Source organism: Hyla sarda, chromosome 5 (assembly GCF_029499605.1).
Source record: "Hyla sarda isolate aHylSar1 chromosome 5, aHylSar1.hap1, whole genome shotgun sequence".
Lineage (NCBI taxonomy): Eukaryota > Metazoa > Chordata > Amphibia > Anura > Hylidae > Hyla > Hyla sarda.
The window spans coordinates 100,808,725-100,834,232 of record NC_079193.1 but is presented as its reverse complement, the minus strand read 5'-3'; the positions used below and the strand labels follow the sequence as shown (position 1 = coordinate 100,834,232).

Sequence of the window (25,508 nt, the reverse complement as noted above, 5' to 3'; positions counted from 1 at the left end):
GGGCGCGGTCTGGGAATTATCGGCAAGGTAATTGCCAACACCGATAACGTCCAAAATCATGAATATAGTATAATCGGTCGATCCCTACTGTGGAGAAATCTTAAAATTGCTGTTGGGAAAAGGCACCCAATTTGCAAAGGAAGAGTGGTTCATCCTTCCGGCTGAGAGGTGTAAGAAGCTTATTGATGGTTATAGTAAGCGACTGATTTCAGTTCAGTTCCAAAGGGTGTGCAACCAAATATTAAGTTAAGGGTGCCCATATTTTTTTCCAGACCATTTTTGGAGTTTGGTGTGACATTATGTCCAATTTGCTTTTTCCCTCCCTTTTTTGGTTTAGTTCCAATACGCACAAAGGTAATAAACATGTGTATAGCAAAACGTATGTTACTGCAATTCTTTTCTGTGAGAAATTCTTAATTTTTTTGAAACATTTCAGGGGTGCCAATATTTACGGCCATGACTGTATATGTCGACTGGTGGCAAGGGGTAAATGAGTGATGTACTTACAAAGTACTATTGGCTGCACAAAAAAAAAAAAAAGCCCTCACATGGGTCTCTGGATGAAAACATAAGAGAGTTATGGCTCTTATTTAACATTAATGTATTACAGTTACAATATATGTAACCAACATAGTCTGCAGAACTAAACAAATGGGGTAATGGGAAGAAAGTAAAATAGTTAGTACAAATTAACAATCAAGGAGTAAAATTAAGAGAGGTCCCTGTTAATATATGTGGAAATATGCACACCAGTTTTCTGGTGTGAATACACTGAAAAATATAGCTTTGCACTTTTTTTTCTATACATAAGAATTTTACATAAAAAGCATACAGGGCTTCATGATTAAAGTTAAAGGGGTATTCCGGTGAACATTTATGTATTTTTTTTTTTTTCATATCAACTGGCTCCAGAAAGTTAAACAGATTTGTAAATTACTTCTATTAAAAATTCTTAATTCTACCAGTACTTATCAGTTTCTGAAGGTGGGCGTCATTGCTCACCCACCTTTGTGAGCTCTCCGCAACACTGGAGGCTCTGAGTGTGTAGCGTGACGACCACGGGGCCGGAGTATGGTGATGTCACGCCCCGCCCCCGCAATGCAAGTCTATGGGAAGGGGGCATGACGGCCATTCACGCCCCCTCCCATAGACTTGCATTTAGGGGGCGGGACATGACATCACATGGGGGTGGAGCCGTGACATCACGATACTCCGGCCCCGTGGTCCTCACGCTACTCGGAGCCTCCAGCACTGCGGAGAGCTCACAAAGGTGGGTGAACAATGACAGATTGCGGGGGTCCCCAGAGGCGGGACTTCCGCGATCAGACATCTTATCCTTTGGAAAGAGGATAAGATGTTTTAGGGCCAGAGTACCCCTTTAAAGTATTGCTTAGCATTTCCATAATCTTTTATACAGGCAGCCAAGGAAGAGCTGATATATAGATATATAAAACACAAGCAAAGTTAATATAAAATAATAATATAAAAGAATATCCAACTGACAAAAAACTATGAAATGTGCATTTTTTTTTCTTCCGTTTCTTGTTATTTTCCTTTCAGTAAACACAAGAAGCAACATAGCAGTGGAAGACAGCAATGCCAGATGACGTTCTAGCTGTTGATTCAAGTATCTACTTTATATAGTGTACTGGCAACAGACCCTTAAAAGTGAATTTATGTCTATTTTCAGTGACTCGAGAAAATTGTAGCGCTACAAAGTCTAGCTTTAGACCTCATACAGCCACGGTAATAAAAATATATTTACTACAACTTTTAAAGCCCAGAAATACCTAATTTCCATGACAAAAAAAATCCATAGACACGGCACATAGATATGCATGAATACATTGTACCTTATATTAGAGAACACTGGGGGAGATTTATCAAAACCTGTGCAGAGGAAGAGTGGTGCAGTTGCCCATAGCAACCAATCAGATTGCTTCTTTCATTTTCCACAGGCCTCTAAAGAGGCCTGTGGAAAATGAAAGAAGCAATCTGATTGGTTGCTATGGGCAACTGCACCACTCTTCCTCTGCACAGGTTTTGATAAATCTCCCCCACTGAGCTCATACACTACTTTGTGTATAAAAAGCCAAAATTTTATTAATTCCACAATTATAAAAATATAATTTACAGTATTACTATACATCTCATCTGGTACCACAACCAAATGCAAAAAAGTGCATAGATGGGAGAATATCAATGGCTGGTAAATACCTCACCCCATAAAGGACTCAGCCCATTTTGCTTTTGCCCTTTCTCCTCCTCGCCTTCTAAAAATAATAAATCATATTATATTTTCATCTACAGACTAGTATGAGGGTTTATTTTTTGGCGTGACCAGTTGTCCTTTGTAATGACATCACTCACTTTAACATAAAATGTATGGCGAAATTAAAAATACACTATTTGTGTTGGTATATTGAAAAGAAAACAGCAATTTAGCAAATTTTGGAAGGTTTCGTTTACACGCTATACAATTTCCGGTAAAAATTACACGTTTTCTTTATTCTGTGGGTTAGTACGAATAAAATAATACCCCTGATTACATACTTTTCTATTATTATAACCGCTTTAAAAAAACCTCAAACTTTTTAACAAAATGAGTGCGTTTAAAATCCCTCTATTTTGAAGACCTATAACTTTTTCATTTTTTTGTATAAGCGGCGCTATGAGGGCTGTGATCTGTACTTTTTATTGATACCCCATTTGCATATATTAAAAAAAGCAGCAGTTTTGGATGTTTTTTTTTCACGTTTACGACATTTCCCGTACGGGATCAATAACATTATATTTTCAGACTTTTACGCATGTGGCGATACCAAATATGTTTATTTTTTTTTTTACACTTTCTGGGGGGGGAGGGGGTAATATGGGAAAAATTGAGGATTTACACATTTTTATTGGGGGAGGGGATAATTTTTTTAAACTTTTTTTTAAACAACTATATTTAGCAATCATTTGATTGCTAATACAGTTCAGTGCTATGCATAGGGCATAGCACTGATCAATGTTATCAGCGATCTTCTGCTATGATTTGCTCGATCTCAGACCAGAGCAGAAGACCCCTGGAGACTGCCAGAGGCAGGTGAGAGGACCTCCGGCCGCCATGATGGATAATCAGATCCCCGCGGCAGCGCTAAGGGCGATCCGATCATCCATATTAAGTGGCATATTAATGGCACACATCAGCGCGATCGCTGATGTCCGCCATTAACGGCGGGTCCCTGGCTGCTGATAGAAGCTGGGACCAGCTGCGCATGACACGAGCACTACTCCGGTGCTCACGGACATGTATAGGACGTAAATGAACATCCTGGTGCGTTAAGTACCAGGGCACCAGGACGTACATTAATGTCCTACGTCATTAAGGGGTTAATATTATACCGCATAAATTAATTGTACAAATGTATATTCAAAAAAATATGTAAGGTGGGTATACACCTATGAAAAAGTGATTCTCTTAATATCTCATTAATATCTGAAGTAGCCGCTGGGGATACGTATCACTATCCCACCCTGGGGCAGTGAGTAAAAAATATCAAACATTATCCACCATTCATGAAGTGTACATCACTGCTTACCCATTTCTAATATCAGCCACTGTACCTCCCCAACCTCGATGCACGTTTCGGGGTCTTTTTCAAGAGGCGGCCTAAGTGGGTAAGCAGTGATGTACACTTCATGAATAGTGAATAATGTTTGATATTTTTTACTCACTGCTCCGATGTGGTAGCTAGTCTGGGATCCCAGGGTGGGATACTGATATGTATCCCCAGCTACTTCAGACATTAATGGATATTAATAGAATCACTCTTTCATAGGAGTATACCCACCTTACATATTTTTACAATATACATTTGTACATATGCTGCATAATATTAAAGGTATTCACCAGCCATTGGTATTCTCCCCTCTATGCACTTTTTTTTGTATTTGGTTGTGGTACCAGATGAGATGTATAGTAATACTGTAAATTATGTTTTTATAATTGTGGAATAAATAAAATTTAGAATTTTTAACACAAAGTAGTGTATGAGCTCAGTGTTCTCTAGTATAAGGTACCGTATATACTCGAGTATAAGCCGAGTTTTTCAGCACGATTTTTCGTGCTGAAAACACCCCCCTCGGCTTATACTCGAGTGAACTCCCCCACCCGCAGTGGTCTTCAACCTGCGGACCTCCAGAGGTTTCAAAACTACAACTCCCAGCAAGCCCGGGCAGCCATCGGCTGTCCGGGCTTGCTGGGAGTTGTAGTTTTGAAACCTCCGGAGGTCCGCAGGTTGAAGACCACTGCGGCCTTCAACATCATCCAGCCCCCTCTCACCCCCTTTAGTTCTGAGTACTCACCTCCGCTCGGCGCTGGTCCGGTCCTGCAGGGCTGTCCGGAGAGGAGGTGGTCCGGTGGCATAGTGGTTCCGGGCTGCTATCTTCACCGGGGAGGCCTCTTCTAAGCGCTTCGGGCCCGGCCTCAGAATAGTCACGTTGCCGTGACAACGACGCAGAGGTGCGTTCATTGCCAACGTACTTCTGCGTCATTGTCAAGGCAACGCCTCTATTCCGGGCCGGAAGCGCGGAGAAGAGGCCTCCCCGGTGAAGATGGCAGCCCGGACCACCTCCTCACCGGACCACCTCCTCACCGGACAGCCCTGCAGGACCGGACCAGCGCCGAGCGGAGGTGAGTACTCAGAACTAAAGGGGGTGAGAGGGGGCTGGATGATGTTGAAGGCCGCAGTGGTCTTGAACCTGCGGACCTCCGGAGGTTTCAAAACTACAACTCCCAGCAAGCCCGGCCCGGACAGCCGATGGCTGCCCGGACTTGCTGGGAGTTGTAGTTTTGAAACCTCTGGAGGTCCGCAGGTTGAAGACCACTGAGGGCGAATGATGAGAAGAGGATGATGAAGGGGGGGGGGGGGTGTGGGGATGATGAAGGGGGGTGGGGATGATGAAGGGGGGGTGTGGGATGATTACAAGGGGATGATGAAGGGGGATGTGTGGGATGATAAGGGGATGATGAAGGGGGGATGTGTGGGATGATGACAAGGGGATGATGAAGGGGGGATGTGTGGGATGATGACAAGGGGATGATGAAGGGGGGATGTGTGGGATGATAAGGGGATGATGAAGGGGGGATGTGTGGGATGATAAGGGGATGATGAAGGGGGGATGTGTGGGATGATGACAAGGGGATGATGATGAGGATGTTAATGACGGGTCTGGATGATGACAGGGGGGGATGAGGTATTTCCCACCCTAGGCTTATACTCGAGTCAATAACTTTTCCTGGGATTTTGGGTTGAAATTAGGGGTCTCGGCTTATACTCGGGTCGGCTTATACTCGAGTATATACGGTATATTGTTTGTGAGCTTGGCTGCTAAGCAACCATTAGGATCTCAATTCATGCAATAGCCAAATGACATAATACTAGATATGGTGGTTACTGGCATGCATTTGAATAGAACCATTGTATACTTAACCCCTTAACGACGCAGGACATATATTTACGTCCTGTGCCGACTCCTGCGTTATAACGCGGAGTCACGCGGTGACTCCATGTCATATCGGGTCCGTCCTGGCGGCCATCAACGCCCGGGACCCGCGGCTAATACCTGACATTATCGATCGCGGTGATGCCCGGTATTATCCCTTCAGACATGGCCAGTTGATCGCCACGTCTGAAGTGTAAGTGAAGCCTTCCCAGCAACTCAGTCTGGCTGATCGGGACCACCGCAGTGAACCCACTGCGTCCCGATCAGCTGTACGGACACGAGGCGGGTCCCTACCTGCCTCCTCGCTGTCCGATCGCCGAATGAAAGCTCCGTGCCTGAGATCCCGGCAGGAGCAGTCGAGCGGCGATAACACTGATAACTATATGTTGCTTACCAGTAGTAAATAAAAGGAAACAAAAATTTATTTTGGTCCTTGAAGTAAACCTCCAGAAGAATTTTTAATTTAAATAGGTCCTGTTTGGTCTGTTGTATGTTGGATGCATGAATCTATATTTTTTCCTCTCGGGGCACAAAAGCATGGTAAATGGGTGCATTGCAGTACAGGTCAAAATATCTTTTTGGGCAATACTCGGACCGATAGGTGACACAAAGTTCCCACCCTGGCATACAAAGGAATTGAATAATAAAATTCTGTCTTACTTTATAGGGATTTAAAAAAATGCACAACATATTCTAGTGATGAGTATTGGCAAAAACATATATTTTGACCTATACCATGATACACCCACAGTACAGCCATATAGTTTATTGAAACAAACATAGTCAGGTTTAGAAATGTAAGGTAAAAGCTCTCCAAAAGACCACCTTGAGCATATCTGCTTAAAGGGGTACTCCGGTGAAAAACTTTTTTTTTTAAATCAACTGGTGCCAAAAAGTTTAACATTTTTGTAAATTCTTGCAATTTACCGTATTTATCGGCGTATAACACGCACTGGCGTATAACACGCACCCCCTTTTTAATAGGGAAATGTAAGTAAAAAAAAAAATACATATAAAGATAAAGGAAAGACTAAATGCCATATCATCCCTCTAACTTTGATTTTGCCTGAACTTCAGTTTGGTCCCCCCTTCCAGTGCCACATAATTCCTCCCCTTTTATCAGCCCGTGTGCCACATTTACACCCCCCCCCCCTTACCCTCTCATCATTCCCCACTGTCTTATCATTCCCCCACCCCTCTCTTATCATGCCCCCCTCTCACCATGCCCCCCTCTCACCATGCCCCCTTCTCACCATGCCCCTTTCTCATCATGCCCCTTTCTCATCATGCCCCCTTCTCACCATGCCCCCTTCTCACCATGCCCCCCTCACATCATTCCCCCCTCACATCATGCCCCCTTTTCATCATCCCCTTTCCCTCCGTTTTTGATACATACATTTTTCCCATCTTCCTTACTTAGCCGCGCTCGGCAGGCCAGGTCCGGTGTCGGGTCTTGCGGGCTGCGGTCAGTGAAGCTGGATGAGTGACGTACTCTGCCGGCTGCACAGCATCAGGGAGGTAACTCATCATTCGCTGCATCCGCCGCTGGTCAGTGTGGTCGCCGCTGGCAGCCCAACCGCAGCCACCTTAGAATTAGTCACAGCGGCAGCAGCATTGAATGAGGGACGTCCCTCATATTGTGCAGCGAAGCTAGCAGAGGACATCACTCATCCGGCTTCACTGACCGCAGCAGACACCGGACCTGGCCTGCCGAGTGCGGCTAGGTAACGAAAATAAAAAAAAACAATACAATAAAAAGCAGAGGGGAAAAGAAGGAAAATGTAGAAAAAAACAAAGGGGGAACCGCACGCTGGTCACTGATTTAAAGTGGCCGCGGCCAGGCTGCTAATCCTTAACAAGCAGCCGCTGCTGCGGCCACTTTAAATCAGTGACAAAAAGATTTATCGGTGTATAACACGCAGGCAGACTTTTTGCCTTGAATTTAAGTTTTAAAAGTGCGTGTTATACGCCGATAAATACGGTAAAAATCTTAATCCTTCAGCTGCTGTATGCTCCAGAGGAAGTTCTTTTCTTTTTCAATTTCCTTTCTGTCCGACCACAATGCTCTCTGCTGACACTCTTTTTTATTATAAAAGTACAAAACTTTACAAAACACAAAACAAGTTCATTTCACTGTAACAAAATTAACAAAACTGAACATAAAAACAAACTATCCGTCTCAAAATAACAACTTAAACCTTCCTAACCGGCCAGCCCAGATAAACCAAAAATAAATAAATAAATAAATAAATCATTACCTACTATAGTCCAACACACACACACACATACCTAATGAACATAAATAAAGCTTTCCACGCTGGGATCAAAAACTAAAAATATCCAAACTAGGAAACATAACCACACCGCTCCCCCCCCCCCCCCCCCCCAATAATAAAACAAAAATATGGCTAGCTGCCGTAACAAAAATAATCCAACTTGGATAACAAAATATATATTTTTTTTATGCATATACATACACACACATATATATATATATATATATATATATATATATATATATATATACACACATATACATATATATACATACATATACACACACACATATATATATATATACATATACACGCATACATATACACACACTTTTTTTTTTTTTTTTTTTTTTATTAACCTCCCCTATCCCCCCCCCCTCCCTCCCCTACCCCCCCCCCCCCCCACCCACCACACAAACACATACACACAAACATATACCCACAAACAAAAACTATTCCACACTGGGACACAAACATAAACATAAACACAAACATAAATATAGTGTACTCTTAACACTATACTATAATAACTGAAAACTGGTCCGACTGCCTTTCTCTCCCAAATAATTATACATTATACAAATAAAAAAAAAAATAACACAGAAAAACAACCTATACTAAACTATCCCATCACCCACCACCCCCTCTGGACATGGGTCAGAGTCCATAGGTCACAGTTTTTGTCCACAACTGACCCATACCAGACCCCCAAAATAGTACCCACTGCAACAGTCCAGTCCTGGGTACACACCACCACCCCCCACCCCCCGAAAACCCCCCACCCAACCTAAAATACACCCCTACCCACCTAATGTAAACAGAACAATATATATACAAAACAATATTTACATACTCTACAACAAAGCAATATTAACAGTACAATACACCAAAACCACAAGGCCCAAGTTTGGTTGCCTGCAAGCCCTTTACAATCTTTTCCATAGAAAACAAAACAAAAGGCTAAGGTTACATGCATAGCCCCCCACCAGGAAGAAGGATGGCAATCCTGATAAAATTTAATTCAAATTCCTCTCCCTATCAACCTCTAACCCTATCACTATCCCTTCATGAAACTGACCCTATACTCACCCTAAGATATATACACTAACCCTGGCCAAAATAAGGCACTTCACCTTAAGGGCCTAGTACCTAGGGCACATCAAAAGAAAAACCTCTCCATAGGAGAGAAGCCCTACTGGTACCAAGACTGCCATACTCCAAAGACCTGATCTTCCCAAGGTCACCGGTGATATTCCTACAGACCTCCACCTCGGAAAGGATTTTCTGTTGGGTCGACACTAAACACCGTGCACTCCACGTGTAGTACCTAACCACTAAACTAACTAAGAATAAAGTGCCCCGGTCTCGACCACCCAGGGACCTGAATGCCCCATAAGCCCACTCCGGATAGGCAAGGCCGGCAAGTTGACTCCAGCCGATGGAAGCGCCCACCCGGTTGTAAACCCCTATATTAAAGGGACAATGAAGCAGGAAGTGGTCCATGCTTTCCAGCGTGTCCCCGCACTCTTCTCGGGGACATCCCCGGTCATCAGAGTTCCTACACTTCAGGTTGTCCCTTACATATAGCTTCCCCTGAAAGCAGCGCCAGGCCAAGTCCCAAAACTTCTGGGGGATCCTTTTCATGTTCAAAAGATACAACCCCACCCTCAGATTCCGACCTGGGCAGTCCCTGAGCGCCAGAGGCTTCTGGAAGTGGGTCAACAGAACCAGTCTGTCAAGGAACTGCCTTGACTGGGTCCTGATCTCCCACACTCCCAGACCCCACCGACGTATCGCCTTCAGAGTCGGGGTAGCGTAAGCCGGAAGATATCCATGGGGCGTACGGAGGTCCTTCACTTGTCCACCTGTCTCCCATTCCTGGAAGAAAGGCCGAAACCATTCCCTGCAGGAGAGTACCCACGGAGGAGCCCTCTCTGACCAGAGGTTTGCGATGTTGGCTTTCAAGAAGGTGTTCGTAAAGAACACCACAGGGATTACCATAGATAAACCCCCTAGTCTCCTCGTGCGGTACGTAACCTCCCTCTTGACTAGGTTCATCCTGTTCCCCCATAACAGTTTGAAAAACAGGCTGTAGATCCTAGTGTAGTAAGCCTCTGGCAAGATACATACACTGCCCAGATAGATAAACAAGGGGAGCAGGTACGATTTGATCAGGTGTACCCTTTCTCTGAGGGTCATAGACCAACCCTTCCACTGGTCCACCTTCTGAGCAGCATCCTGGAGCTTACCATCCCAGTTTTTGGTGGGATAATCATCCTGGCCGAATGTGATGCCTAAGACTTTTGCTGATTCTTGGGGCCCTGGAAGGGTGTCCGGGAGATCAAACGTGGGATCTCCCCCTCTCACACTTATCCCGGTTGATCTTAGACCCGGATGCCTCCGAGTAGCGTTCCACCTCCGACATCACCACATCGACCTCCTCTCTCGAGGAGACGAAAATAGTGACATCGTGAGCGTACGCCACCACTCTCTGGGTGACAGCCGGCTCTGCCAGACTCATCCCGACTCCCGCCAACGGCCCACAATCTACCCTCCGGACGAAGGGATCGATTGCGAACACGTATAAAAGCGGGCTCAAAAGGACAACCCTGACGGACTTCGGACCCCACCTCAAAAGAGCGGCCAGACCACCCGTTCACCAGCGGGAAACTCTCTGCCCCTGCATACAAGATCTTAAGCCAATTAACAAAAGTAGTTGGTAAGCCATATCTCAGGAGGACGGACCATAGGTACCCGTGGTTCACCCGATTAAATGCTTTGGCCTGATCCAAGGACAGCAAGTACCCCTTCCAAAGACCTGCACTACTCCGCTCCACTGCCTCCCTGACACTGAGGACAGCACTTAAGGTGCTTTGGCCTGGAACAGAGCAGTGCTGAGCCCCTGAAAGGAGCCGGGGTGCAAACTTCACCAGCCGATTAAACAATATCTTAGCCAGAAGCTTCCTGTCTGTATTGAGAAGAGCTATGGGCCTCCAATTCTCAATACGGCTAGGATCTTTACCCTTTGACAGAAGAATCAGGGCTGACCTCCTCATTGACTTCGGCAGAGTGCCCGAGGAGAGACACTCATTGAATACCTCAGTCAAGAGGGGAGCTAAAGACTCCTTAAAGGTTCTGTACCACTCGGATGTTAAGCCATCCGGGCCTGGCGACTTCTTGGGGGCGAGCCCCTCGATCGCCAGTCTCACTTCCTCTTCCCTGATTTCTTCTGCCAAAAAAATCAAGAGAGCGGTCTACCCTTGGCTCAGGAATGGTTTCAGTCAGGAAAACCGACATCCTGTCTCGATCTAGATCCTTCCTCCCCAAGAGGTGCGAGTAAAAGGATCTGACGACCTCCAAGATCCCTGATCTGGACCGATTCAGAGATCCTGTACTATCAATCAGTCCTGAAATGACTTTACTACTCACTGACATCTTACAGTTTCTGTAAGGGTCGGGCGAGCGGTACTTCCCGAAATCCCTCTCAAAAACCAAAGATGCGTGCCTATCGTACTGACACCTCATCAGCAAGGACTTCACTCTGGAGATATCCTCTCGGCTACCTCCAGTCGAGACAAGGAGCTCGAGTTTCCTCCTCAGACCCTGATACAGGCGGTACCTGTTCAAGGACCTGAGGCTCGAGAGCTGGCGGAAGAACCCTGCAACCCTCTTCTTGAATATCTCCCACCACTCTAACTTACTACTACATAGATCCAGTAAAGGTACCTGACTCTGAAGAAAATCCTCAAAGGACTGTCTTATCTCTGCTTCCTCCAGGAGGGACGAATTCAGCTTCCAATAACCTTTTCCCATCCGGGGAGTCTCTGAAACATTCAGGGAAAACAAAATCATACAGTGATCGGAGAATTCCACCTCAACCACGGACACTGCGGACGAGACGGCTTCCTTCTTCAAATAAAACCTATCTATCCTAGACCTGCGACTACCTTGCTGATAGGTGAAACCCGGGTGGCCCGAGGGGCTCCGGATGTGGGCGTCCTCTAGGCGAGCTTCTCTAGTTATGCTAATCAGTGCCACACTATCACAAGTCAGCGGACCATTGGAGCCTCTCCGATCTTGGGACCTCGTGACATTATTGAAGTCCCCTCCAAAGATCACTTGCCGACTCGTAAAAAGAAAGGGCTTAATACTCATAAAGAGATCTTTACGGCCCCGCTTAGTTTTCCGGGGCGTAGATCTTATTGAGCCGAAGCTCTTGTCCCTTCATGAAGACATCTAAGATCAGGCACCTCCCCATTTCTAATTCAATAACCCGTCGGCATTCAACAGGAGCGGTAAAAAGGACCGCCACCCCACTATACGGCTCAGCCGCAAGAGACCAGTGGGAGGGACCGCGCCTCCACTCTCTTCTGGCTCTTACCAGAGAGGCTAGATCTGACAACCTGGTCTCCTGTAAAAAGAAAATGTCAGCTTCAACGCGGCCGAGAAAATCAAAGGCTGCGGATCTAGCCGTATCTGACTTTATGCTGGCACAGTTAATAGATGCCAGCGTCAATGGGGTGAGTGCCGCCATACAGGGTGATTAAATTAGACGGCCACTTTTTCTTTCCCTTCTTTTTAGCCCCCTCATCGCCCGAAGAAGATGAGAGGGCAGGACCACTCTTAGTTCTTTTTTTTGATTCAGTTTGGTCCATTTGATCCCCATCTACGTCCGGCCCCGGTCTAGCCCTGCCCTCCAAGGAAGGAGCCTCAATAGGACAGGGCCAATTCCCCCCGGAGGCTCCTTCTTCCTAGGCACCCGGCCCTCACCTTCCCCCTCCAAGGAGGGGGAGGAGATGGTATCGAGGACGAGGTACCGGTTTGACAGGTCAATCAGAGGGGGGGCAATCATGCTTCCGTTTTGGACCTGGCCCGTAGTACAGGGAACAGAGGGCTCTGACCTCTTCTTTTTCCCTTTTCTTTTGCCCTTGTCTATCTTTTTAGGCCTCTCTCCACTCTCCTCATCCACACTTTCATAGTGGGAGGAATCGGAAGTGTCGGCCATATTGCCCACCTCTTTGCGCAGCCTCCTGACCTCCTCATCCAGCACGTCCTCCTCCAGGGCTTCAGTGGTTACAGGGCCAGCTTCAGGAGCAGGGGCCGGAGCTACCCCCGTCACCTGGGCACTCTCCAGCTCCCTACTCCTCCTCCAATTTTCCTCCCGCCTTAGTTTGGCGGGGCCCTTTTTCCTCCTCACTAGCCCTGTTGCGCCCCCATCCCTGCCAGTGCCCTCCCCAGCCGAGGCAACTTCACAGCTCTCCTCAGCCGGAGCGGCCGATGCACAGGTGAAGGCGCTAGGACAACGGCTGAAAGGGTGTCCGAGGACACCACACAGGTGGCACCGGATCTGCCTACAGGATGCGGCCAGATGACCCACCCCACCACACAAAGCGCAGACCTGCACAGTACAGGCTGCGCTAAAGTGGGTGGGGCTGCCACACCTGTGACAGACCTTAGGCTGCCCCTGGTAGAAGACCTGGATCCTATCACGTCCAAGGAAGGCGGCTGACGGAATGTGGGCAACTGTACTCCCTGAACGCCTGAGTTTGACGGAAAACGTCCAGGCCCCGGACCAGATCCCATGCTCATCAAAGTTTTTCTTGGGCATGTCCGTCACATCCCCATACCGTCCGAGCCAGGTCATGATATCATAACAAGAAAGCGACTCGTTACAGGTCAAAACGGTCACTACCGGGGGGCAGTCACTACCGGGGGGCAGCCGGACCAGACCCAGAACCAGACCCAGAACCACTAATAACACCATTCACACCACTCCTCTCATCATCTTTCTTCCCATTCATACCACTACTACTCCCACCATCATTCACTCCACTGACTCTCCCACAACACTTCCACACTCAGCATTCTCACATCCTGCACTCTTATCCTGACTAACATTTTCTGGGCTGGCTGGGACTTGTAGTGTTGCAGGTTTTATTACACTCTTTTTTTCTGGCTTAGCTGCCGGGGTCGATGCTCCATAGCTGAAGTCACTTTCGGAGTCTGGGGCTGCCCCTCCGGGCGCACCCCAGCTCCTCCCACAGTGCCAGCACCTACTTTTCCCGACCGCACGGGTTCTGTGGATGATGCCGGCGCTTGGACACAGCCCCCCTCACAGAGGAGTGCCCCGCAGCGCCCACAGAATACACAGTACTCGGAGGACCGCCCCCCGAGCACACAGACCTACCACTCTCCTCCATCGGCACCCGGACACTCCCCCCCCCCCCTCACAGGGGAGTGCCCCGCAGTGCCGGTAATGCCCATAGCACTCGGGGAACCGCCCCCCGAGCACACGGCAGCATAGCTTGCCTCGCCACTGCCCACCATCAGCCCATCCTGCCCCTCCCTACCGGCAAGATGGGTGGGCTTCACATCTATTGCGCCCTCTGCCTTTTCTGACGCCATGCTGTATCCCCCATGCTGGCTCCGTTCCACCACAGAAACGGGGTCTGGAAGTCTGGGGGGCCCAGCAGCCTGAACCAGCTTTGCAGCTGGCCCAGACTGCTGGAAGGGAACAAACACATATTGTACTGTTTCCTGAATCGTTTGTTTCTTAGCTTTTCCCTTCACCACCACATCCTCACACTGATCTTCTCCAAAGGTAAAATTCTGGAGGTGGGCTGGGGACTCCTGCATTATGATCTCCCTCAAAAATCCCCCAGCCTCACTTTCCACATCCTCCTCACTATCGCTTGATGGTAGTGCCACCTGTGCTGGCTCAATGTAGCTGTCCTGTGTTTGGATGTCATAGGGAGTAGCTACAGGAACAGCATCCATCTCCACAACTTGTGCACTTTCTTCCACCTTCTCCTCCTCCTTTACAGCTTCACCATCACTATCTTCACCGCCACTACTCTCCCCAACATCCACCTCCACCTTACCTGGGGATTTCGTGTCGGCAAACCGGCTGTCGTTCTCAAGTTTTTCCTTAAAGAGACCGCTCCCCTCCAAGATCTCTGCTCTCCTCTCCTCCAGCTGCACAATCTCAGCTTTCAGTGCTGTGATCTTTCTCCTTAACTCTGGCCTGTTCTTTTTTGGTGCAGTGTTCACCAGATTCTGAGCGCCTCGCAGATCTTCTCTGGCCAACTTCAGATCCTTGCCGCACCGATCATACTCAGCAAACCTCGCGGCCAGGCGGGAGCAGTAGTTGGCACTGGACTCCTTGGGCCCTCGCTCTACCCACAACTCCACACTTCTCCTCCTCGCCTTTTGTCCACCAGATCTCTGGCTGGTACCTGTTGCCGGGGGAGCAGAGCCTGCATTGCTGCAGACTCTGCCAGATCTTCTACCCCGAGCCGGAATGGCTGTTGCTGTTTGCTCTCCACCCCCCGCCAGCCTTGAACAACGGGAGGTGGAGGCCAGGGACACCATGCAGGGAGGCTCTCCCGAGGAGGCTGCCACACTCCTGGGGAGGCTGATGAAAACCTGCTCTGGTCTGCTGGAAGTCTCTGGAGCACACACAAAGAGACACACCCGAATGAGCTGCACACTGAACTGCTCTGAACTACAGGAAGTGCTCTCTGCTGACACCTCTGTCCATGTCAGGAACTGTTCAGAGGAGGAGCAAATCCCCATCGCAAACCTAACCTGCTCTGGACAGGTCCTGCCATGGACAGAGGTGTCAGCAGTGAGCACTGTGGTCAGACAGAAAAGAAATTCAGAAAGAAAAGAACTTCCTCTGGAACTGGAAGTACTTCCATCAGTACTGGAAGGATTAATATTTATAAATAAAAGTAATTTACAAATCTTTTTAACTTTCTGGGACCAGTTGATTTAAAAAAAATATTGGTTTTCCACCGGAGTACCCCTTTAAGCCACCATAACATACTGGTACTTCATGGAGGTGTTAAAGGGGTACTCCGGTGAAAAACTTTTTTTTTATTTTTTTTTTTTAATAAACTGGTGCCAGAAAGTTAAACAGATTTGTAAATGACTTCGATTAAAAAATCTTAAACCTTCCTGTACTTATTAGCTGCTGAATACTACAGTGGAAATTCTTTTCCGTTTTGAAACACAGAGCTGTCTGCTGAATCACGAGCACAGTGCTCTCTGCTGACATCTCTGTCCATTTTAGGACAGTTCATAAAATGGACTGAGATGTCAGCAGAGAACACTGTGGTCGTGATGTCAGCAGACATTTCTGTGTTTCAAAAATAAAAGAATTTCCGCTGTAGTATTCAGCAGCTAATAAGTACAGGAAGGATTAAGATTTTTTAATAGAAGTCATTTACAAATCTGTTTAACTTTCTGGCACCAGTTGATAAAAAAAAAAAAAAAAGTTTTTCACCGGAGTACCCCTTTAACCCCTTAACGACCAAGGACGTATATTTACGTCCTTGGCCGGCTCCCGTGATATAATGCGCGGTCACTCGGGGCTAATAGCAAACAGCGATCGCGGTGCCGCGCACTATTAACCCTTTAGACGGGGTGTTCAAAGTTGAACGCCGCGTCTAAACCGAAAGTAAAACCTTCCCGGCTGCTCAGCGGGGCTGATCGGGACCACCCCAGTGAAAATGCAGTGTCTCGATCAGCTGGGACATGAGCGGAGGTTCTCTTACCTGCCTCCGGCGTGTCCCCTCGGCGATTGATTGCTCCAAGCCTGAGATTCAGGCTTGAGCAATCGACCGCCGATAACCCTGATTACTGCAAAGCTATGGCTTTGCAGTGAACAGGGTATAAGATCATTGTGTGCAGTGTTATAGGTCCCTATGGGACCTATAACACTGCAAAAAAAAAAGTGTAATAAAAAAAGTTAATAAATGTGATTTAACCCTTTCCTTAATAAAAGTTCAAATCATCCCCCCTTTTCCCATAAAAAAAAAAACACCATGTAAATAAAAATAAATATAAACATATGTGGTATCGCCGCGTGCGTAAATGTCCGAACTATATAAATATATCATTAAAGGGGTATTCCAGGCAAAACCTTTTTTTATATATATCAACTGGCTCCGGAAACTTAAACAGATTTGTAAATTACTTCTATTAAAAAAAATCTTAATGCTTCCAATAGTTATTAGCTTCTGAAGTTTTCTGTCTAACTGCTCAATGATGATGTCACGTCCCAGGAGCTATGCATGATGGGAGAATATCCCTTGCATGATGGGAGGTTATCCTCATAGGAACAGCACAGCTCATGGGATGTGAGTCATCAGAGAGAACTTAGACAGAAAACAACAACTCAATTTCAGAAGCTAATAACTATTGGAAGGATTAAGATTTTTTTAATAGAAGTACCGTATTTATCAGCGTATAACACGCACTTTTTAGGCTAAAATTTTTAGCCTAAAGTCTATGTGTGTGTTATACGCCGATACACCCCCAGGAAAGGCAGGGGGAGAGAGGCAGTCGCTGCCCGCCTCTCTCCCCCTGCCTTTCCTGGGGTCTAGAGCCCTGCTGCTGGCCCTTCTCTCCCCCTGGCTATCGGCGACGCTGCCCGTTCTGTCCCCCTGACTATCGGTGTCGGCGCCCCATTGCCGGCGCCGATAGCCAGGGGGAGAGAAGCGGCGCCGACAGCCAGGGGGAGAGAAGGGGTAGCGGCACCCATTGCCGGCGCCGCTGCCCCGTTGCCTCCCCCCATCCCCGGTTGCATAATTACCTGTTGCCGGGGTCGGGTCCGCGCTGCTTCAGGCCTCCGGTGTGCGTCCCCTGCGTCGTTGCTATGCGCTGCACGGCGCGGCACATGACGTCAGTTCGCCGCGCCGTGCAGTGCATAGCAATGACGCAGGGGACGCAAACCGGAGGCCTGAAGCAGCGCGGACCCAACCCCGGCAACAGGTAATTATGCACAAACCCCAGCACCAATATATAACATACACACACTACAGGCTCACCACTTCATTAATATACGAATACTTTAGGAAACTACAGACTCTCTTTAATTCAAGCAATGTGTATTGCATATCTTTTGATATATTTTGTGGCTGTATTCATAAATGATCACAGGAGCCGCTCTTCGCATCTCCATGGGTGCTTGTCATTCTGGACTTGTATGTCAATGATTTTACATATGTCAACAAGTGTGTAGAACTAAAATAATAAATGAGATGAATGTCCTTGCTTGTCAATTTCATGGCTACATATTACGGCTTCAATCGGCATGGGAGTATTGAATACTGAATGAGTTATACTCTATTACAATTTACAGTTTATTTTATGGCTTTTGGTGTTTTTATATGATTATTATTATGCATTAAAGCTTACCAGAAGGAAAACCTGTCTTCTAATTTTATAAATTTGTCTCGGGCACCAGACACGCTCATTTAAAAAGAGTCTAGGCCTTTCTTATGAAACAGAAAATGTTACAGTAATCTGTATTTTATAAACATTTAAGTGGCATGAAAATGACTCACGACACGATCCCCATACACTGTGTAATTACATTTCAGATTAGATCCCAAGTATAAAATATTTATGAAAACTAATGCTAATACTATAATAGCAATACTACTTTCACCAGTCTTTGACAGGATTATTATTTCACTTACAAAAGCCATCATAATGAGCAATACACAGTGTTTCGTACAATGTCATGGCATGTTTCCGCGCACTGTAATAGATCTGGGTAATACACCGCAGTAAGGAGCTGATTTACTCAATGTGCAACTTGCATTTGGACTTTGTTCTATGTTCTAAGGGTCTTTATAAATGTTTTATTTGCTGATTACAACCAGGGGAATGTATACCATTATGTGACAAATTTGCGATGATTCACATGTATTTTTACTTTAACCCTTAAGGACCCATTTTCACCTTAAGGACTCAAAACAATCTTGGTTTTTGCACTTTAGTTTTTTCCTCCTCATCTTCTAAAAATCATAATGCATTCAATTTTGCACCTGCAGAGCCATATAAGGGCTTGTTTTTTGCGTCCCCAATTGTACTTTGTAATGACATTACCTATTTTATAACATGATCTGCGGCAAAAAAAAAATTGTGGCGTGAAATGAAAAGAATTTCTAGGGCTTCCGTTTCTACGCAGTGCACTTTTCCAGAACAGCATATGTTTGCTATGTGGATTTCCTTTTACTCTGGACAGTTCCTAAAATGGACAGAGATGTCAGCAGAGAGCACTGTGCTCATGATGTCAGCAGACAGTTCTGTGTTTCAAACGGAAAAGAATTTCCACTGTAGTATTCAGCAGCTAATTAGTACAGGAAGGATTAAGATTTTTTATAGAAATAATTTACAAATCTGTTTAACTTTCTGGCACCAGTTGATTTAAAGAAAAAAAGTTTTTCACCGGAGTACCCCTTTAACCCCTTAACCCTTTAAGGACCCGGGCTTTTTCCATTTTTTCATTTTCAATTTTTCCTCCTTAAATTTTAAAGACTTATGATTTTTTAAAGTTAAGTTTTGGGGGCTTCCGTTTTTATGCAGTACATTTTTTGGCAAAAATGACACCTTATCTTTATTCTGTAGGGCCATACGGTTAAAATGATACCCTACTTATATAGGTTTGATTTTGTAACACTTCAGAAAAAAATCATGAATACATGCATGAAAATTTATACGTTTAAAATTGTCATTTTCTGACCCCTATAACTTTTTTATTTTTCTGTGTTCAGGGCACTATGAGGGCTCATATTTTGCGCCGTGATCTGAAGTTTTTAGCGGTACTATTTTTGTTCTGATGAGACTTTTCGATCACTTTTTATTGGTATAAAAAGTGATCAAAAATGCGCTATTTTGGACTTTTGAATTTTTTTCTGCGTACGCCATTGAACGTGCGGTTTAAAAAGCGGTATATTTTTATAATTCGGACATTTCTGCACGCGCCGATACCACATGTGTTTATTTTTATTTACACTTTTTTTTTTATTATTCTTGGAAATGCCGGGTGATTCAAACTTTTATTAGGGGAAGGGATAATTGAAAGGGTTAATGATTTTTTTACACTTTTCTTATGCAATAGTATAGCTCCCATAAGGGGCTATAACATTGCATTAAAGGGTACCTTTCATCAAAAAAAACTTTTGCTATATTATAGATTAATGTATGCAGAATAACTTTCCAATAGCATGTTATTAAAAAATATGCTTCTTTCTTTTTAATTTTCCACTTTGAAAAAATGACCACTAGGGGTCTCCCTACCAGTCCTTTTTTTATAGATTTCAGACTCATGCAGGAGTCCTAAATCTCAGACTGCAGCTGGAACACAGACAAACTCACCACTGCTCACTGCCAGGGAGCAATGTTGGGCTTGTCTGTGTCCCGGATGCAGTCTGAGATTTAGGACTCCTGCATGAGTCTGAAATCTATAAACAAAGGACTGGTAGGGAGACCCCTAGTGGTCATTTTTTCAAAGTGGAAAACTAAAAAGAAAGAAGCATATTTTTTAATAACATACTATTGGAAAGTTATTCTGCATACATTCATCTATAATATATCAAAAGTTTTTTTTTGATGAAAGGTACCCTTTAACTGATCTTTTACACTGATTGATCCATTCCTATGGGGATGCATCAATCAGTGTTTTCGGCGATTGATTGCTCAAGCCTGGATCTCAGGCTTGAAGCATTCATTCGGCGATCGGACTGCAGGAAGGAAGGTAAGAGACCTTCCTCCTGTGCTACAGCTGTTCGGGATGCAGCGATTATACCGCGGCGATCCAGAACAGCTCCCTGAGCTAACCGGGCACTTTTACTTTAGTTTTTAGCCGCGCGGCTATACTTTGAGCATGCGGCTAAAGGGTTAATAGCGCGCGGCACCGTGATCAGTGCCGAGCACTATTAGAGGCGGGTCCCGGCTTCACTATGATGCCGGGCCCTCCGCGATATGATGCGGGGTGACCGTGTGACCCCGCGTTATATTGCAGGACTGGGACTCAGGGCGTAAGTTTACGCCCTGGGTCCTTAACAGGTTAAGGACCCAGCCAATTTTCACTGTAGGACACAGCCATTTTTTGCACATCTGACCACTGTCACTTTAAACATTAAATAACTCTGGGATGCTTTTACCTTTCATTCTGATTCCGAGATTGTCTTTTCGTGACATATTCTATTCTACTATTTAGTAGTAAAATTTGGTCGATACTTGTATCATTTCTTGGTGAAAAATTCCAAAATTTGATGAAAAAATTGAAAATTTTGCATTTTTTTTACTTTGAAGCTCTCTGCTTATAAGGAAAATGAATATTCCAAATAAATTATATATGGATTCACATACACAAGATGTCTACTTTATGTTTTTCATCATAAAGTTGACATGTTTTTACTTTTGGAAGACACCAAAGGGCTTCAAAGTTCAGCAGCATTTTTCCAATTTTTCACAACATTTTCAAAATCGAAATTTTTCAGGGACCAGTTCTGTTTGAAGTGGATTTGAAGGGCCTTCTTATTAGAAATACCCGACAAATGACCCCATTATAAAAACGGCACCCCTCAAAGTATTCAAAATGACATTCAAAAGGTTTGTTAACCCTTTAGGTGTTTCACAGGAATAGCAGCAAATTGAAGGAGAAAATTTAAAATCTTCATTTTTTACACTGGCATGTTCTTGTAGACTCCGTTATTGAATTTTTACAAGGGCAAAAGGAGAGAAATCTTTCTAAAATGTGTAACCCAATTTCTCTCGAGTAAGAAAATACCTCATATGTGTATGTCAAGTGTTCGGCAGGTGAAGAAGAGGGCTCAAAAGGGAAGGCGCGACAGTGGGATTTTGGAGACTGAGTTTTTCTGAAATGGTTTTTGGGGGGCATATCACATTTAGGAAGCCCCTATGGTGGCAGAACAGCAAAAAAAAAAAAAAAAAACGCATGGCATAATATTTTGGAAACTACACCCCTCAAGGCACGTAACAAGGGGTCCAGTGAGCCTTAACACCCCACAGGTGTTTGACGACTTTTCGTTAAAGTTGGATGTGAAAATGTTTTTGTTTTTTTTTTTCACTAAAATGCTAGTTTTCCCTAAAATTTTAAATTTTTACAAGGGGTAATAGGACAAAATGCCTCCCAAAATTTGAAACCCCATCTCTTCTGAGTATGGAAATACCCCACGTATGGACGTCAAGTGCTCTGCTGGCGCACTACAATGCTCAGAAGAGAAGGAGCGGCATTGAGCTTTTGGGAAAAAAATTGTTTGGAATGGAAGTCAGGGGCCATTTGCATTTACAAAGCCCCCCCATGGTGCCAGAACAGTGGACCCCCCTACATGTGACCCTATTTTGGAAACTACACCCCTCACAGAATTTAATAAGGGGTGCAGTGAGTATTTACACCCCACTGGTGTTTGACAGATCTTTGGAACAGTGGGCTGTGCAAATGAAAAAATTTTCATTTTCACGGACCACTGTTCCAAAAATCTGTCAGACACCTGTGGGGCGTAAATGCTCACTGTACCCATTATTACATTCCGTGAGGGGTGTAGTTTCCAAAATGGGGTCACATGTGGGTATTTATTTTTTTGCGTTTATGTCAGAACTGCTGTAAAATCAGCCACCCCTGTGCAAATCACCAATTTAGGCCTCAAATATCCATAGTGTGCTCTCGCTCCTGAGCCTTGTTGTGCACCCGCAGAGCATTTTACGCCCACATATGGGGTATTTCTGTACTCAGGAGAAATTGCGTTACAAATTTTGGGGGTCTTTTTTTCCTTTTAACGCTTGTGAAAATAAAAAGTATGGGGCAACACCAGCATGTTAGTGTAAATTTTTTTATATTTTTACACTAACAAGCTAGCGTAGCCCCCAACTTTTCCTTTTCATAAGGCGTAAAAGGAGAAAATGCCCCCCAAAATTTGTAGTGCAATTTCTCCCGAGTACGGAGATACCCCATATGTGGCCCTAAACTGTTTCCTTGAAATACGACAGGGCTCCGAAGTGAGAGAGCGCCATGCGCATTTGAGGACTAAATTAGGGATTGCATAGGGGTGGACATAGGGGTATTCTGCGCCAGTGATTCCCAAACAGGGTGCCTCCAGCTGTTGCTAAACTCCCAGCATGCCTGGACAGTCAGTGGCTGTCCAGAAATGCTCAGAGTTGTTGTTGTTTTGCAACAGCTGGAGGCTCCGTTTTGGAAACACTGCCATACAATAAGTTTTTTTTTTTTATTGGGGGGGGGACAGTGTAAGGGGATGTATATGTACTGTTTTACCCTTTATTATGTGTTAGTGTAGTGTAGTGTAGTGTTTTTAGGGTACATTCGCACTGGTGTGTTACGGTGAGTTTCCCGCTAGGAGTTTGCGCTGCTGCTAAAAATTTGCCACCGCCCAAACTTGAAGCAAGAAACTTACTGTAAACCTGCCTGTGTCAATGTACCCTGTACGTTCACATGGGGGGGGCAAACCTCCAGCTGTTTCAAAACTACAACTCCCAGCATGTACTGGCAGATCGTGCATGCTGGGAGGTGTAGTTTTGCAACAGCTGGAGGCACACTGGTTGGAAAACCTTCAGTTAGGTTCTCTTATCTAACTCAGTATTTTCCAACCAGTGTGCCTCCTGCTGTTGCAAAACTACAACTCCCAGCATGTGCTGATCAACAAAGGGCATGCTGGGAGATGTAGTTATGCAACAGCTGGAGGTACGCAACTACAACTCCCAGCATGCCGAGACAGCTGTTTGCTGTTTGGTCATGCTGGGATTTGCAGTTTTGCAACATCTGGAGGGCTACAGTTTTAGAGAACACTGCAAAGTGATCTCCAAACTGTGACCCTCCAGATGTTGCAAAACTACAAATCCCAGCATGCCCGGACAGCAAACAGCTAGGAGTTGTAGTTTTGCAAGATTTGGAGGGATACAGTTTAGAGACCACTAGATAGTGGTCTCAAACTGTAGCTCTCCAGCTGTTGCAAAACTACATATTCCAGCATGCCCAAACAGCTTTCTGGGCATGCTGGGAGTTGTAGTTTTGCAACATCTGGAGGGCTACAGTTAGAGACAACTATCTAGTGGTGTCAGACTGTACCCTCCAGATGTCGCTAGGCAACTCACCGGCTTCCGTAGGATCCAGCCGCACGACGTCACCACCCGCCGATCTCAGTCGCCGCCCGCCGATCTCAGTAGCCTGCAGCCTCCGGATCGGTAAGTGGATCTTCTGCGCCGGTCCCTGTTGGGTTTCCCCGTCCTGCCCCGCCTATTGTGGGTGGGCAGGATGGGGAAAACGAAAGTTAACCCCCCCCGACCCCGTTCTGCTATTGGTGTTCGCGTCTAGACCACCAATAGCAGGGATAGGAGGGGTGGCACCCCTGCCACCTCACTCCTATCCCTTCAGGGGGATCTTAGGTGTCATGGACACCCGTGATCCCCCTTCTATTCCGGGTCACCATAGACCCGTAATGACCCGGAATCGCGCAAATCACAAGTGTGAATTCACTTGCGATTTGCCGCGATCGCCGACATGGGGGGGTCTGATGACCCCCCCTGGGCCTTTGAACGTGATGCCTGCTGAATTATTTCAGCAGGCATCCCGGTCCGATCCCCGCCCGGTGCGCGGCGGGGGCCGGAATTCTCCATGACGTACGCGTACGTCATGGGTCCTTAAGGGGTTAAGGAACTCTGGAACGGGGGTGTAACCATGTAGACACATGTAAAATGGGTCTATATGGTTAAGTTGGCTTAAAGGAAAACTGTCACCAAATCCCCCCCGCACGAACAGGGGGACGCTGATCAATATGATGCCTACCATGCCCAGATCCGTCCAGCCGTTTGCCTGATATCTTCATTTTTCAAGATATGCAAATCATCTTCTAACTGGCACGGGCGGGGTTACTGCCTTCATCTGGCACTGTGACGTCACCGCCGCTCTGCCCGCAGCAATGCCCGGCTTATGCATATTCATGCCCTCCCTCCGCATCTCCCTCTCCTCCCGCTCTGTACAGGACTCCACTGCACTGAGGCCGCGCCTGGGTGTACAGAAGAAGCCGGCATATGCGCAGTGGAGTCACATACAGAGCGGGAAGGAGAGGGAGATACGAGGGAGGGCATGAATATGTATAAGCCAGGCGGTGCTGCGGACGAGCGGCGCTGACGTCACAGTGCCAGATGAAGGCAGTAACCCCGCCCGTGCCAGTTAGAAGATGATTTGCATATCTTGAAATATGAAGATATCAGGCAAACGGCTGGACAGATCCGGGCATGATAGGCATCATATTGATCTGTGTCCCCCTGTTCGTGCGGGGGGGATTTGGTGACTGTTTTCCTTTAAGCAAATTTAACCCTATAGACACATTTTACATGTGTTGGGAGCTTTCCCACAAAATGTAGATGAAACCCAAGATGTCCACCTAGCATATACCTTAAAACTGAGAGATCCAATCCTTTCATTTGCCTGTAAACTAAGTATAAAAAAAAAAAAAAAACATATTGTATTGTAAATATGGCATTAATCTGAAAACATTTGGACGCACTGTGAATAAAAAGATAAGGCATAACATGCAAAGGAATTCCCTAGTTACAGGACTGTGGAGTCAGAGGCAGTTTGTCGAAAAAAGCAGATTAATAAAAAATATTAAGTATTATCTATTATTAATATTGTTTAATTTATTAAATGTTTAGCTTGTTGCATATTAACTTTCATAGGAATTTAGCAATTTTTACAAAGCCTGATGATACTATGTCACTACAGTTAATTTACTAATAATTATTTTATAGAATATATTTATATTATTGAATGTTAAAAATTTTTATTATATAAAGTATATTACATAATTAATATTTGTGTGGAGTGTGGGAGGCTGAATCTAAAGAGTGGCTTATGGACTGTAAAGCCCTCCCTGCCAACCACCCATGAGTGGCCATGTATACACG

General features: G+C 45.6%; 1 protein-coding gene across 5 annotated transcripts in view; it reads right to left on the bottom strand.

Moving 5' to 3' along the window:
* Positions 1 to 25,508, bottom strand: part of RARB (retinoic acid receptor beta) — a 946,796-nt gene that overhangs the window by 840,384 nt on the left and 80,904 nt on the right. The window contains exon 1 of one of the 5 annotated variants that reach the window (XM_056519996.1): positions 1,854 to 1,871. The exons of the other annotated variants lie outside the window; for them this stretch is intronic. The gene's annotated coding sequence lies outside the window, so the exon portion shown is untranslated. Of the gene's footprint in view, positions 1 to 1,853; positions 1,872 to 25,508 lie in introns of those variants that run through there. 5 annotated transcript variants of the gene reach the window in all.